Source organism: Paramisgurnus dabryanus, chromosome 5 (assembly GCF_030506205.2).
Source record: "Paramisgurnus dabryanus chromosome 5, PD_genome_1.1, whole genome shotgun sequence".
NCBI classification, from domain to species: Eukaryota; Metazoa; Chordata; class Actinopteri; order Cypriniformes; family Cobitidae; genus Paramisgurnus; species Paramisgurnus dabryanus.
In genome coordinates, this window is record NC_133341.1 from 17483080 (window position 1) to 17497301 (window position 14222).

The following is a 14222-nucleotide window of genomic DNA, read 5'->3' on the forward strand; positions in this document are numbered from 1 at the left end:
CAAAATGTGTAATTCACAATTTTTTTTGTCTTGCAGTTTCTTCACATACATCTCATACTCCTCCATCTACACGCTCCACAACATTTAAACCAACGGCTCTTTTAAGAGCCATCACTTGCAAAAGCTCTCCTACTCGCTCTCCTACTCACTCACTCACTCTCCAACTCACTCTCCTACTAACTCACTCACTCTCCAACTCACTCACTCTTCTATAGGGCTGTGCAAAATAATCGTTTGCGATTCTCATGCGTGTTTCATCAGTAAAGCCGGTTCCGTGATTAGAAGTAAATCGCCATCAGCTGCTTTCAGATGGAGCGGCATTTATTACACAGACCCGTAGTTCACAGAGAAGCTAGGCAAAATTGCATAGATTGTCGGAGTCGATTTTCCTCGATGTTAAACCCGGTTTTGCCTAGCTTCTCTGTGAACAACGAGTCTGTGTAGTAAATGCCGCTCCATCTAAAAGCAGCTGATGGCGATTTACTTCTAATCACGGAACCGGCATTACTGATGAAACACGCATAAGAATCACAGACGATTATTTTGCACAGCCCTACTCTCCTACGCATACACACACACTCACTCACTCTCTCTCACTCTCCCCCCTCTCTCTGTTTGTCCCTCTTTCAATTTGTTTTGCCTATTTCTCTTTGCATTCTTTCTTTTCTTCAATATGGCATCTTCAGGTTTTGACCAGTTATGCCAGGATACTGCAACTATTTCAAAGCATCTTGACATGAAAGCTGACAATGCTGAACTTGGAGCAGCTACCAGAGAGGCTGAAGAAATTCTACAAATGTTCAATCCTCCACTGGTAAAGTTAATTATATTTCAGTTTTCTTATTAATTTGGTTAATTTTTTATTTAAACTTAAGTTGCTTTAATAAATGTGTATTTTTATCTGTTCATAGATTTCCAAGTCCTTACTTTCAATCACTTTTAGCATTTTGTTTTAACATGTTTATTTCCAATTTTTTTCAGCTGAAAAAGATGACCAAACGAGCGATTTCCTGGACTCAACAGACACAGTGAACTTTGCACTGCATTTCAAAGGTAATATTGGTTATATAAAATATCCGTATATCCACATAAATGGACTCAGGTCCGTAATAGTGCCAATATACATAATATAGTTTTATAAAATTGATTGTTGTCTGTTGTTACATCTGTAGCCAGCTCCTCAGCCGCAACACCGAGAACCAGAGTTGAGGTCAGTGTACTGCTGAGAAAAGTGCAAGATCTGTTTAACCAAAAATATAGTAAGCATATGTTCAAACACTTCTTAAGTCTTGATAACCTAATATACCTTCATGGTTTCATGGCATTATTATCAAATCAATAACTTATTTGTGTCCATCAACCATAAGATTATGACACATTACCAAAATGACTGTTTACAGCTGATACACTGGCTATTAACAGGATAGGAGAGTCACAATTGTCCGACTGTGTTACAATGTGTAACATGTACATGCATGTGTTTGCCCGTGTCTTTCAGAGGATGCTGGAGGTACTGGAAGGCTCCCCTGGTAAATCAAGGCATGACAGTTAAAGTTGCAGGACTGCCCAACAGCCTTACTTTCAAAAAGCCATCCTATTATGGAAGGAACCAGTTGGAGGCCATTTTGCAAGCGGCTGAGGAGATTTCATTTGAAATCAGTAAGTGAGATTAACAGTGGTTTTGTTTCTCCACCTGTGTTTCGGCAGATCATTTGGCTCTATGCAAAGTGGGAAAAATAAGTTAACTAAACAATAATACGGGCCTACATGTGAGTCTTTGTATAGTGCAGCACTGGGTGGGTTAAGTTTTGACCCATAATGAGTAAATATTGAAAAGAACAAATGCTGGATTGTTGTTATGTAACCATGGGGTATAATAACCCAGCAGTTGGGTTAAAACAACCCAGCATTGGGTCAATATTAACCCAGTAGTGTCTTCTGTCCAATATTTACCCAACATTTTTGAGCCCAGCCATTTTTAGAGTGCTGGCCACTGTATTTCTCCATGTCTCCTCACCCCAACCAGTCGAGGCAAATGGCTGCCCATTCTGAACCATGGTTCTGCTCGAGGTTGCTGCATATTAAAAGGAAGTTGCCATTGCACTCTCAGAAAAAAGGTATAAACGTTGTACCTTTTTGTCACTGGTACACTACCTTTTGAAAAGGTCCTAAAATGTACCAGTTAGGTACAGATATGTACCTATGAGGTACCAGCATGTAGCTTGGCGGTACCAATGTATACCTTTTAGGTACAAAAGTGTACTTTTTGAAAAGGTACTGCCCCAATGTCAACTTTTGTATCTTCATGTACCTTTTTTCTGAGAGTTTGTAGCCTAATAATATAAAGAGTACAGTATGGTCTAGACCTACTCTGTTTGAAAAGTGCTGTGTAACTTTGTTATGAATTGGCACTTTAAAAGTTAAATGTAATTCAATTGAAACAGATTCAGGTTATAGATTCTGTATGTGTGTATGGCAGTTTGTAAGGGATGTAACACTATTTCTTAGTTGCAGTTTCCTCATTACAGTGGACACATTTTCTAAAAAGGCACCTCTCCAGAATATCCTATAGCTGTTTAGTTGAATTTGACTAGTGATTGTGATGGCCCTTGGCAACAGTTGAATTTTATCTATAAAATTATATTTCTTCATTAATACTGCTGTGTGATGCAGAAAGACCAGTTATTGTTATGCTTCTAAGTGTTTCTTTTTTCCCTATACATAATTAGATGCAGCACAATGCAACTCCACTGACAAAGCAGAAGGAATGTCAGAGGCGATGGACGCAGAAGGTACGCTGAGATGTTTTTATTTTATCTTTAAATAAATATATAACATTAAACTTAAGAAGCATAAGGGGACATTTAACATCTTTTATAGACCATTTTGCAAGATGTAAACAACACTGGTCCAGAAGCACTTCCTGTATCAGTTTTTTAACACAACATAAACGTTGGGATAAAATACAACCAACAGGACATATAAAACTTAATCAAAAAGTTAAAGAAACATTTTTAAGATGTTTTCTTTATGTGTGAAATAAAGAAAACAGTTACAAACTGAAACAGGAAGTGTTTCTGGACCAGTGTTGTTTACATCTTGCAAAATGGTCTATATGGTTGGTATTCTGATAATTTTACACTTTGAATTGGATGTTGATATTTAGATGCAAACAATGAATGGTACTGTATCTGTATTTAACCTACAATTTACTAATTAACTATTGACAGTATAAATGTTGACACATTGCATTATGAATTTGTAATTTAGATTCAAATGTTGTATTAAGAAAGTTGTTATTATGTTTTATGTTCTTTAGGTACAGAGCTGGAAGAAAAGTCCTCAGAAACAGCCACTACTGTAGCTATCGTGATGACTGCAGATTAAGGTATCTTTTCAAACTGTGGTGATTTTTATGTCCCATTGTGAATAATAAGCTCTTCCTTATAGTAGACCAGGGCAAGTAGACCTGGTTTGGAGGCAGCAACATGTATAAAAACAGGTAGTTTCAACAGATTACAATACTTTAACAAGAACAGATATTGGAACAGAACCATAGACCAAAACATTTTAAAAGGGAAACAATCCACTACACAGTGACACATTGTGACAAATCAGCCTCCAATTTTTTCATTTAGGATCTAACAGCATTAAACTAGATTCACTTTGTAAGTCTTTCAACGGGCAGTTTCCAGGCAGAACGTGCAGAATACATAAACAGAGTTCTGTACATACATTTGGGACCTAATGTATAAAAACATCTTAAAGGGTGTTGTCCAGGACATTGTCTTAAATTACAAACAGAGATAGAAGGTGAACACACCAACAATTGCTTTTAAAATGATGTTCCCGTGTACAAGCCTATGAATGGCTAGAACAGGCCAACCTACGACTGTATGAGGTATGGCATTACAGTTAGTTATGCTAAAGTGGTGGTGAGATTTTTTTGAATTGATGATTCTTCTGAATCATGTTTGATTTACATACATTTCTGAAATGGAAAACCCAGAGTTTTCCTTGTTTATGCTTTCTGAAATTTGCCTCAGGAATTCTTCTTTGTTGACCTGCTTGTATCTTATGATTGAGCGTCAGCAATACCCACATTTTAATTTGACAATAGTTACAAATGAATAAACTGCCTTTGAAATGTTACTTAAAATATGCTCATGAGTATTAATTCAACTAACTGGCTTGACTTAAATATATTTGTTTTGATAGATGGAGGCCATTTGTGCTGTGTCTGCCGCGTCCTTTCGATGACAGGAAGAAGAAAGCTTCAAAGAAGTGGCGTTAATCGTAACAGTGCACAGTGTGCCAATCATGGTCACACACTGCATGTCAAGACACCATGCAAACAGCATGTAGCGCTGCATCAGTGATAGGAAACATGCTAGTTACACAAGATGTTTTATGTTTTAACTTTGAGCTGTTTTTACTTTGTTCATGACCCAATCCCTACAAACACACACACACATGCATTTTTTTTTTAATGTATTAGGTGCCATTTAATGTTTTTCATGCTAATTTATTGTAATGATTACAGTTATAATAAAACAGATTGTTCATTCACTCTAATTTTTATTTATTGTTGTCATTTGTTGGCACCATAAGTGTGGTCCCTTTACCTGGGACATGTGGGGACCAATTCATATCTATTGTACTGAATTTAGGCCACAGGTTGTAAATGATAAGTAGCCTATTGTTTCATCTTTTATCAATGGTTCGGTATGGTTGGGTGTTGGCAAGGACCTCACCATACTTTTCAATACAGTGAGTCAAAGTTCGATTTCATGTTATGATTAAATACTTTACATAACTTTAACAACTTTTTCGCAGTCTTGCTGTCACTGAGGGGTATTTGGCAAATTGGATATCGAAAAGTTGGTTTATGTCAGAGCAGTAGTGATACTCGTGGATACTTTAATATACAACTGAACAGTACAATTTAAACAACTTTAAATATAATGATGAGGATGATGATGTTATGTGTATCTGCTTTATCAAAGTGATTTTCCTCCATCATACAGATGAAGTTGAAGCAAATCTCTATTACCACATTTAATATTATGAATGAACCATCATGACAGAAATATATATTTATATATGAATTGAAAGTAATACAAAAAATTGAGACCAGAAACCCATCATGAGTTAAAAAACTGGCTATGCTCAGTTGTAAGGAATTTTTTGGAATGATTAAGTAATTTCACATTATGTGTGATTTTGTGTTTTAAATTAAAGTGACAACACAAGTAACAAAATGTGGTGTTCCAATAATAAAACTGATTGTGTTGTTTTAACACATCTGTTTTTAAAGTGTATTTATTACTCTGCAGTATGCTGTAGCATTCATTAACAAAGTTTTAAATAATATATACTGCATAGGCCTACTACACTTTACTATAGTATGGGTATTTACTATAAATTACTTTAGTACTTTTATGTGGGCAGAATTTTTATGACTGGACTGACACACCTGATCCACATACATTCATGGTATAGTTTGCATACTGCTCATGCCTGTCTTTCTGCTGAGAAAGAAGGAACATGAAGCAATACATAGGCTTCCTATACTGTACACATAGCTGAAGCATTCAGTTTCTCAAAGTGACAGGTTTGGAAGGAGGGGAATGGTACTCTAATGGATAAACTAAATAGGCCTGTTTACAATTTTTAGTTGAGCTCAAAAGAAAACATTTAAACAAAAATAAATAGGCTACAAAAGATGCAAGAGAGCATACATGTACATTATGTAGCAAACATTGTGTATAATGTTTGCTAATTTGGGTTTTGACAACCAATAGGCCTAATAATCATACTAGCCTACAATCGGAGACAACTACCCATCAGACTATGGTCTTATTTATTAATGGTATGTTTTTAATTATCATAGCAGCATTAACATAAATAGATAGTCTATGCATATAAGCCCAAACAGAAATGCACAGTTTGTGTGTGTGGCCAACACCAGGTATTCATCAAGATGTGGGGTCTGTTTACAAAGCCAGAAATAAACAAACAGCTTTATTTTATCTAACCCTAACCTTATTGAGCCTTCAAAGTGCTCTCTGAAACTACACCTGAGATGGCTTGTGTACTTGAAATGAGAACATGAAAAGTTTGTTTTAGAGCTATAAGCCAAATAGAATGTTAGAAAGGTCTTGACCTGCAGAATAACATTTGTCAGTATAAAGAATCTACATGGCACCTGCTTTGAAATACGGATCTTTAAAACATCACCTTGGTGCATTTTTGAAGGCTTATAATTAGGCAACAAAAGGGGCTATAGACATAGGACAAACTCTTAATGAGAGCTCTTGACCTCAGTTATAATGTCAATATAGTCAACAACTTGGGACTCTATCAAATATGGTTAAAATTTATTTAGACCTATTTAACAATTAAATATTTAAAATCTGATTGCATAAGTGTGTTAACAATCCCCCTAAACACCTTACTGTACTCTCAACTCACTATTTACAACCTCCAATTATAAGAAAAACACAAATGTTTTTAAAAAACTACAATTCCCTACATGTGTGCAATGCAGCTTGATACAAATCAGCACTAAAATTGTAGTTTTTCTGGTTTGCAAAGTAGGGCTGTAAAAACATATATCTACTGAATATATAAACACCTAGTTCAGGCAAACTATTAATTAGGCTGCATCTAGATGATCTACGTTAAGAAAATGTAAAAAAGTTGTTTTTTAAAGATATTTTAGCAGAAACAGTGTTTTTTGCTAGATGGGATACAGCTACGCGATTTAGGGTTAAGTTTGGGGTAGAATTCGGATGTAAACAGCGAATCTGTCTAGATGTGATACAACTTGTCTTAAATCGCGTGAAATGTTTGGTTTAGGGTTAGGTTTTGGGGATAGGATTAGGATAATAACAGCGCTCATCCGCGAGAGTTTGCTGTTGCTGTATATCCTCTAGCCACAGCGCCGAAACAGCAGAACACGCAAACCCCGCCTTCAACACAATGCACTTCTGTAACCTTCTGCTACCAAAAAACTAATTTCTCAGATCGGAATAGAAATTGTTCAAAATGATTTTATTGTTGAGTTATCAAGTTTTTGTTTTGTATGTCATTTAATTTTGAATGTCATTTAAAAAGAAAACACGTCATGCAAGCTACGTGGTTTCAGTGATAGCAGCCTCATAGCAACCACCATAGCAACGAACTATATAATACTACATATAATGGGAAGAAAAAAGTATTAATCCACATCAACTTAGTTCGGGAGAATTTCAAGCCACTATAATGGTTATGTAAGAACCTACTGTATGTGGCAGTCTGTCTTGTGGATTATGACTGTAAAATCATTGTATAAGTCATTTACTAAGTTCATCACTATTCATTCACCTCTAAAGTGTGCTGTGACAATAGCTGAAATCATGACTATAACTCATTCTGGAAAACATTTTATTTTTTACAAACTTTAACAGTATTTGTTTCAAAGGATTCAAGATTCAATACTTTGTCATTTCAACTTAGCACACAAAAACAAAACACCTTACACACATTGACCACATTTGTACATTACAGTAAATAAGTAACATCACAATGGTAAACACACAATGTTCTCCTCACACAGACTAGTGTGATTATGTGTGCTTAAAAACAGTAACTACGTTTAAAAATAAATCAGATCTAGTAAAACATGTTTGCACAAGTAAGGCGAACATTATATTACACCACCAAGGTTTCTATGATATGCTGCAACATATACTATACATTTTACATCATTCTTTTTACAGAATACAATATCAGACTAGAAATTAAAAAAAATCTGTAGTGCTAGTTAACATATTTATCCACATTGTCATCATTATCACTCTTATCATTGTATACCAGTGTCTGTATGCTTGGCATGGGGAGGGCCTGACACAAGTGGGGGTTGTCTGCAGGAACAAAGTCTGATACATGTGGGTGAAACATCACAATGGCTTGATGTAGTTTTCTTTCCAGCTGTTGGAAGCGTTGAATGAGAGCAGCTTTTGCATAAGTCTTCATATGTAAGGCATCAATCCCTCACTTTTTTAGACTCCTCGAAACATCATCTTCTTCAATCTAGAAGACAAAAGAAAACAAAATGCTATGTTATGTTACCAGGTGGTTTCTAATATGATTTGCAGGTAGTTAGTTTGTCAGATGGTTACTAGAGTGACTGCTGTGTGGTTACTAGGGTAAAGTAATTATACTTACAGTGTCATCAAAGCTGAAGTAGACATGCCAAGAGGGATCACATGATTCCTGAAAATCAATTGTCGCTACCTGCTTGGAGAGTCTAATGGCAATGTCCTGCCCATCTGAAGCAAAGCTAGGAAACAAGCATGCAGAAAAATAAATGTATTAGTTTGTATTATAGTCCTTTTTAAGTTCAAACCTAATGTCATATTGTATCTACTTATCCACTTATAGCACTATACCTGGATATATTCTTCTCAGGTGGAGGATGACTGCTCTCTCTCCTTTGATTCAGTTCTAGCCTTGCAGCTGGACTCTGAGCTCACGGTCCACATCTTTAAGGGTAGACTGGAAGTTTGAATCAGACTCTTGCCATCTTCTCCCAATACGGTATTTTTTCTCAATGTTCAGCAGAGTCCTCAATTCTAATATCTACACATTACAAAAAGTACAGCACAAAAGTTCAGTTGCTAGCAAGCAGAAAGCATTACCGTGGTACACCTGAACAAACATATGTTACAAGTAAGGCCTTGGTGGTAATAGATGACTAATTACACCACATGAAGATTTGCAATAATGCTGCAATACTTTAATTTATAACCACTAGTGACAGTTTCCTTCAAAACTATGCCATTACTATAATCACACGTTGAAGCACATCAGCAAGGCACTTAAAGGAAAACACCACTGTTTTTCAATAATTTACTACAGGGCTATTCAGATCTTACCCTGGAGGGCCAGAGCACTGCATAGTTAAGCTCCAACCCTGATCAAACACACCTGAGCAAGCTAATCAAGGTCTTCATGATCACTAGAAAATCACAGGTGGTTAATGGTACATAAACTCTGTAGTGCTCCAGCACTCCAGTGTAAGATTTGAATAGCCCTGTTTAACTATGTTCTTACCTCAACTTATACAAATTAATACATACCTATCTTTTTTCAATGCGTGCACTTTTAATCTTTGTACAGTGCCTTGTGAATGTATTAGCGTTTAGCCTAGCCCCATTCATTCATATGGCTCCAGGGATGAATTAAGAAGCCACCAAACACTTCCAGGTATTTAGACGAGTAAGTATAGCGGCACAAAATAAAACTTTTGTTTGGAGCCATAGGAATGAATGGGGCTTGGCTAAATGCCAACACATTCACGAAGTGCTTAACAAAGACTAAAAGTGCATTCATTGAATAAAGATAGGTATGTATTAATTCATCTAAGTTGATCTAAGGACATAGTAAAATATTGAAAAACGGTGGTGTTTTCCTTTAAAGACATCTGTAATTACCATAGTCTTACATAAAAACATTAAACTCTTACTTGAACTTGTAGAACTGAACCAGTCTGATGATGTAGTCCCTTTTCCATCTACAGACAGTGTCTGAAGAAAAGACGACATCACTACCATGCTAATAAAGTCATTCATTTCATGTTACTTATAATAAAGTAATTTATTTCATCTTACTTCTATTTCTTTGTTAATAGTATTCATGACATTCTTACAGTATTTAAGACTTTAACTTCAGTTCCTTACTTATTGGTTTCTGTTGGGCTAGCTTTTTTCCATCTCTCCATGTCTCCTTCAGAAATCAACACTATACAACAACAATAACAGAAAACAAGACACACATCAATCCTAAATACTCTTGTGCAAATTGCACTTATAAATGGAATGTAATATTCTCCCATCTACAACTAATTGTTACCTGCTTCTTATGTGCATTGTTTACCTGGTACCTATCTGATGACAGATGAAATATCTTCTTGAGGAGCGAGAATCAATATTTTCTCTGCTTTGTCTACTCTTTGCAGGAGCTGCACCTCTGAAAAGATGAAAAGACAGTTTAATCTACTTATAGTATGCTTACCATTTTGTGTGTGATCGGCTTCACTCCAGAAAATATGAAATGTATAAACAGTGAACCACCAGCACAGAATTTTGAAAGGTTATACAGCAGTAGACACACCTAGGTCAGTTGATTTCCTCCGTCAAGGCGGACATCAGTCAGTAGGTCAAGGCGATGAGATGGAGTCATCTCCTTTGTGACTCTGGCAAATCTTTGGAGGAAAGACCACAGCCTTTCCATTCCTTCCCCGTCTGTGAGCCCAAACCCATCAAGCCATCTGGTACTGTACTTGATCTATGATTAAAGCAAAGTGATAAAATATCACATACTGTACACTGACACGAAGCATGATCCTACTGCTTATAGTGATCTTATGTTATTTTATCTTTTAATTTGTAAAAATAGCAAAGCTGTTCTTTTTATTACTTTATATTAATGTAATTATTATACAAATTAGTTAATCTGCATAAAAAGAAACAAAGGAAACCAATTTGGTTATAACAATCCTCTGCTTATAGTGATTAGTTTGACCCAGACAGATTTGAGATAAACGGTTTCCACTGGATTGTCTTACACATTGCATCTCTGAAACAAGTTTAGACAAATGTCAGGTTAGAAAAATGTTAGATTAAAAATTATTTTTAGGCATTTCTGGCTAATTTCAGCTTTGCAGTGCATAGACAAGAAAATTTGAGGCCAAACAGGGAGTGAATGATGTGTGTTATATGTCCTGATATCCGTATAAAGTCAATGAATTACCTGGCAGGGCAATTTGTGCCCATAAACATGAAATGCTGGTAAGTCTAAGGAGATGTTGTGTGGTATGCCCTCCCCTGATTTCTGATTAAACATAGTATGACATAAATAAGTTAAAGGTCTTTTCTTAAAAACAATAATTCAGTTTTACACAGAAAAAAGGGTACTTACCTGCAAATGTAAGGCAACAACACAGGCAATGTCTAAGACTACTCGCAGGTGTATGTTCTTGTCCTCACATCTTTGAACTAGTGCATCAGTGACATACAAGGGATAGGCTAACCTATTTCAACACAAAAATGTGAATGATAAATCACTTTATACTGAGGAAACGTGAAAAATAATTATACAATCTCCAGCATGACATTCAATACCAAAATACTCAATAAAAGCACTCAGAATAATTCTAAACATTTTTCATGTTTTCTTGTATAAGTGAATATTATAAAATTGCTGAAAAGTTTCACAATTATATTTGGTGACTAAAAATTTTAATAAAATATGGCTTATGTTAGGGTCATGCTATTTTAGGCATTTTATGAATAGCTAGAATCAAACAGGAGAATTATCATTCATATATATAAACATAAACTTTTGTTAGATTTACCATGTTAATAACTGTGGAAATGCATCATCACAGTCTGTGAAAAAAGACCATTATAATACAAAGAGCTTTTCAATTGGTAAATGCATGTGTACAAATAAATACCTCTTACAACAGCCTCATAAAGTCTCTGCATGACTGGTACTGAGTGATGCCTCTGAACGTTGACCTTTTTAACAAAAACTTTTGTGGAGCGTTGCTGGCCTCTCTGCGTTGTAATAGAGCATTGGAGAGAAGTCCAGTAATTACATCTTATGAAGCTGAGAAGAGAGAACAAAATGTTTTAAACAAGAGTACACAGTCAAATGAAAAACTATGCTCTTATCCACTATCTACTTAAATAAATATTAGTTTTTTGTTTACTGAACTGAATTGTAGTTGTAATAATTATAATAAATAAATAAAAATATATTTTATAAATGAAACTTACAAGCAAGTCCACACAGTTCATAATTTTGTTAGAATTGGCATGTTTTTTTTATTTGGCTGCCCACTGATCATCAAAATTTACTTTTGGGGCTTTCAAGTTTTTCTTTTGTATAATCTTTACTCCACAGTATTTGCAGGTTTTAAAGGCACCGCCAATTTCTTTGTAGCAAGCACTACACTGGCGTGTTCTGGATCCAGGTGCCATGTGTGTGTCAGTGTGTGAGTGAGGGAGTTGGAGAGTGAGTGAGTGGGATATATTTTTTAAATTCTTTATTTACTAAACATTGTATGTGTATAACTATTTACAACAAACCCCAAGATCCGCCCACTATCATAATACTATATAATAAGATAAATAAATAAATAAAACGGCAATATAATAAAACTGACCAAAAAAGAAAGATCTGAATGTCTAAAGATTTCAGATTTGTACATCAAATGTATTAAAAGCATGTTGTTGGTGTTACTGTTTTTTACTACGTATAAAATGACTGAACTACTGTGGTAAAAGCATAAGGTTTGCTGTTACTGCACTACAAAATACCACAGTAGATTAGAAGTAGAATAACTGCGGTAAAAACATGGTACGATTTTTGTTCTATAAACACACAATACCACAGTAGTAGTACATTGGTAGTTAATTCCAAAAATATGAATATAATAAAATGATCGAGGATCTGTCACGTTATGTTACTGGTGACTAACATAACGTGACTAGCTTTTAATCACGCGCTAATCAATCACCCACTGCTTGATGATGTGTTGTGTTTAACTTATTTTGAACAAAAAGAAAGAATGTAATATAGATGACCAATACAATTCAGATAACATTTAGAAGCCGATCTGGATTAATAAAGAACATATAATGAATTTAATATTGAACAAACAGACACTTTTAGTATACTCACCGCGTGGCAACGTTTGTAAGTAAACAGATGATACATATCGCGATGATGTGCGAACGAGATTTGGGTCACGGCAGGGGCGTAGCCACGGGTGTGCCGGAGCCACCCACAGTAGCACACCTAAAATTGATGCAGAATATTTATTTATAGTTTCAATATTTTTTTGTACTAAACTTGAGCTGTTGTTGTTTACTTAGAATATATATATATATATATATATATATATATATATATATATATATATATATATATATATTTAAAATCAACCCTTTCACGCGAAAGTTAAAAATATTTTATCTGACCCCTTGTGTCCATGGCGACGGGTCATGATTGTCACGTGACACACCGCAACAAACAATAATGTATTCTATTCGTTTTATTTTGTTTTTCCTTTTTTTAAATTAAAATATTAACTAACTTGCTTACCATGTCAACTATCTGATATTCCAATCCTTCGTTTAAAGATCTTTGTAAATTATCTTGATCTATAACGAGATGAGTCCTGTCCACCGGATTTACAGCACCTGAATTCCCCAGCGTTTCTGCTTATCTTGCCTGTGACACACGCAGATTTTCAGATGCACACCCAGAGGTTTTTTCTGGCTACGGGTCACGCTTCTTGAATGCGATGAACAAAATCGTATGGTATAGTACGATTTAATCTATTCGTATTAATTAGCACGAAATCCCTGCAACACAGGGCTGTGTTAAATGCGATGAACTAATCGTACGATTTCGTACGAGCCAGCTCGTATGATTTCATACGATTTAGCCACTTGGTTAAATCGTTTGAATTATTACGAATTCGCCGTGAGATAGGGTTGGAACAAACAGCTTTCAGAAGGACAGACAAGAAGTCAATGTTAATATCAGAGGTAAGTGACTCTTTTTTTCCGAAAGTGCTTGTTTCGGAAGGTGCTGGTCAGGGCGTTATATGATGGTAATGATACGGAAGTTGAAAAGGCAAGTGGAAGCGGTTTACAGTTTATTGAGAATGATGATGATGTACGTGTTGATGAATCAAGATGTGATAGTAACTTATTCAGTAGTTATTCAGAAGTTTCGAGTTGAGTCAATCACCTGGAGATTTGTATACTGCGGAAGAATTTAATGACTTTCTGTATCAAACAAAAGGACAGGTGGTGGATGATCTGAATATTTTTCCTGATGTTGTCAAATTCTTGAAGTCAGTTATGAGTGTACAGAAAAATGTAGGATGTGATGTTATATCAAAACAATAAATATTTCGTATGAAAAAAACTTGTTACAGTAGTATGTATAAAGTTTAAAAGGAAAGATAAAGAATACATAGGTTCTGTAAGACGCCACCCAATTGGCCCAACGTCGGAATCCAATGGCGTGGTGAAGGGATCACGTGTTCTTTCCGTCCGTAGCGCTTCTAGAAGAATAATTCCATTTATTTAATTTGTTTCTTTGACCTCTGTGGTTAAATTATAATCTGACTCCAATTTATTTGTTACAAATACTAT

At 35.3% G+C, this 14222-nt stretch overlaps 1 long non-coding RNA gene and 1 pseudogene across 2 annotated transcripts; one reads left to right on the forward strand and one right to left on the reverse strand.

The window, feature by feature from the left end:
• Window positions 1–749: 749 nt before the first annotated feature.
• On the forward strand, window positions 750–4480 carry LOC141282214 (uncharacterized; annotated as a pseudogene).
• Window positions 4481–7426: 2946 nt separating this feature from the next.
• On the reverse strand, window positions 7427–12832 carry LOC135748590 (uncharacterized). Of its 2 annotated transcripts, XR_010532149.2 has the most exons (11): window positions 12736–12832; window positions 11504–11658; window positions 10966–11077; window positions 10798–10878; window positions 10159–10332; window positions 9922–10014; window positions 9726–9786; window positions 9512–9572; window positions 8436–8625; window positions 8212–8326; window positions 7427–8076 (listed from the first exon to the last, which is right to left on the reverse strand). It is a non-coding gene; the product is annotated as an uncharacterized lncRNA (long non-coding RNA). The 2 variants fall into 2 exon arrangements; XR_010532148.2 differs by having other exon boundaries at window positions 9726–10014.
• Between the last annotated feature and the right edge of the window lie 1390 nt (window positions 12833–14222).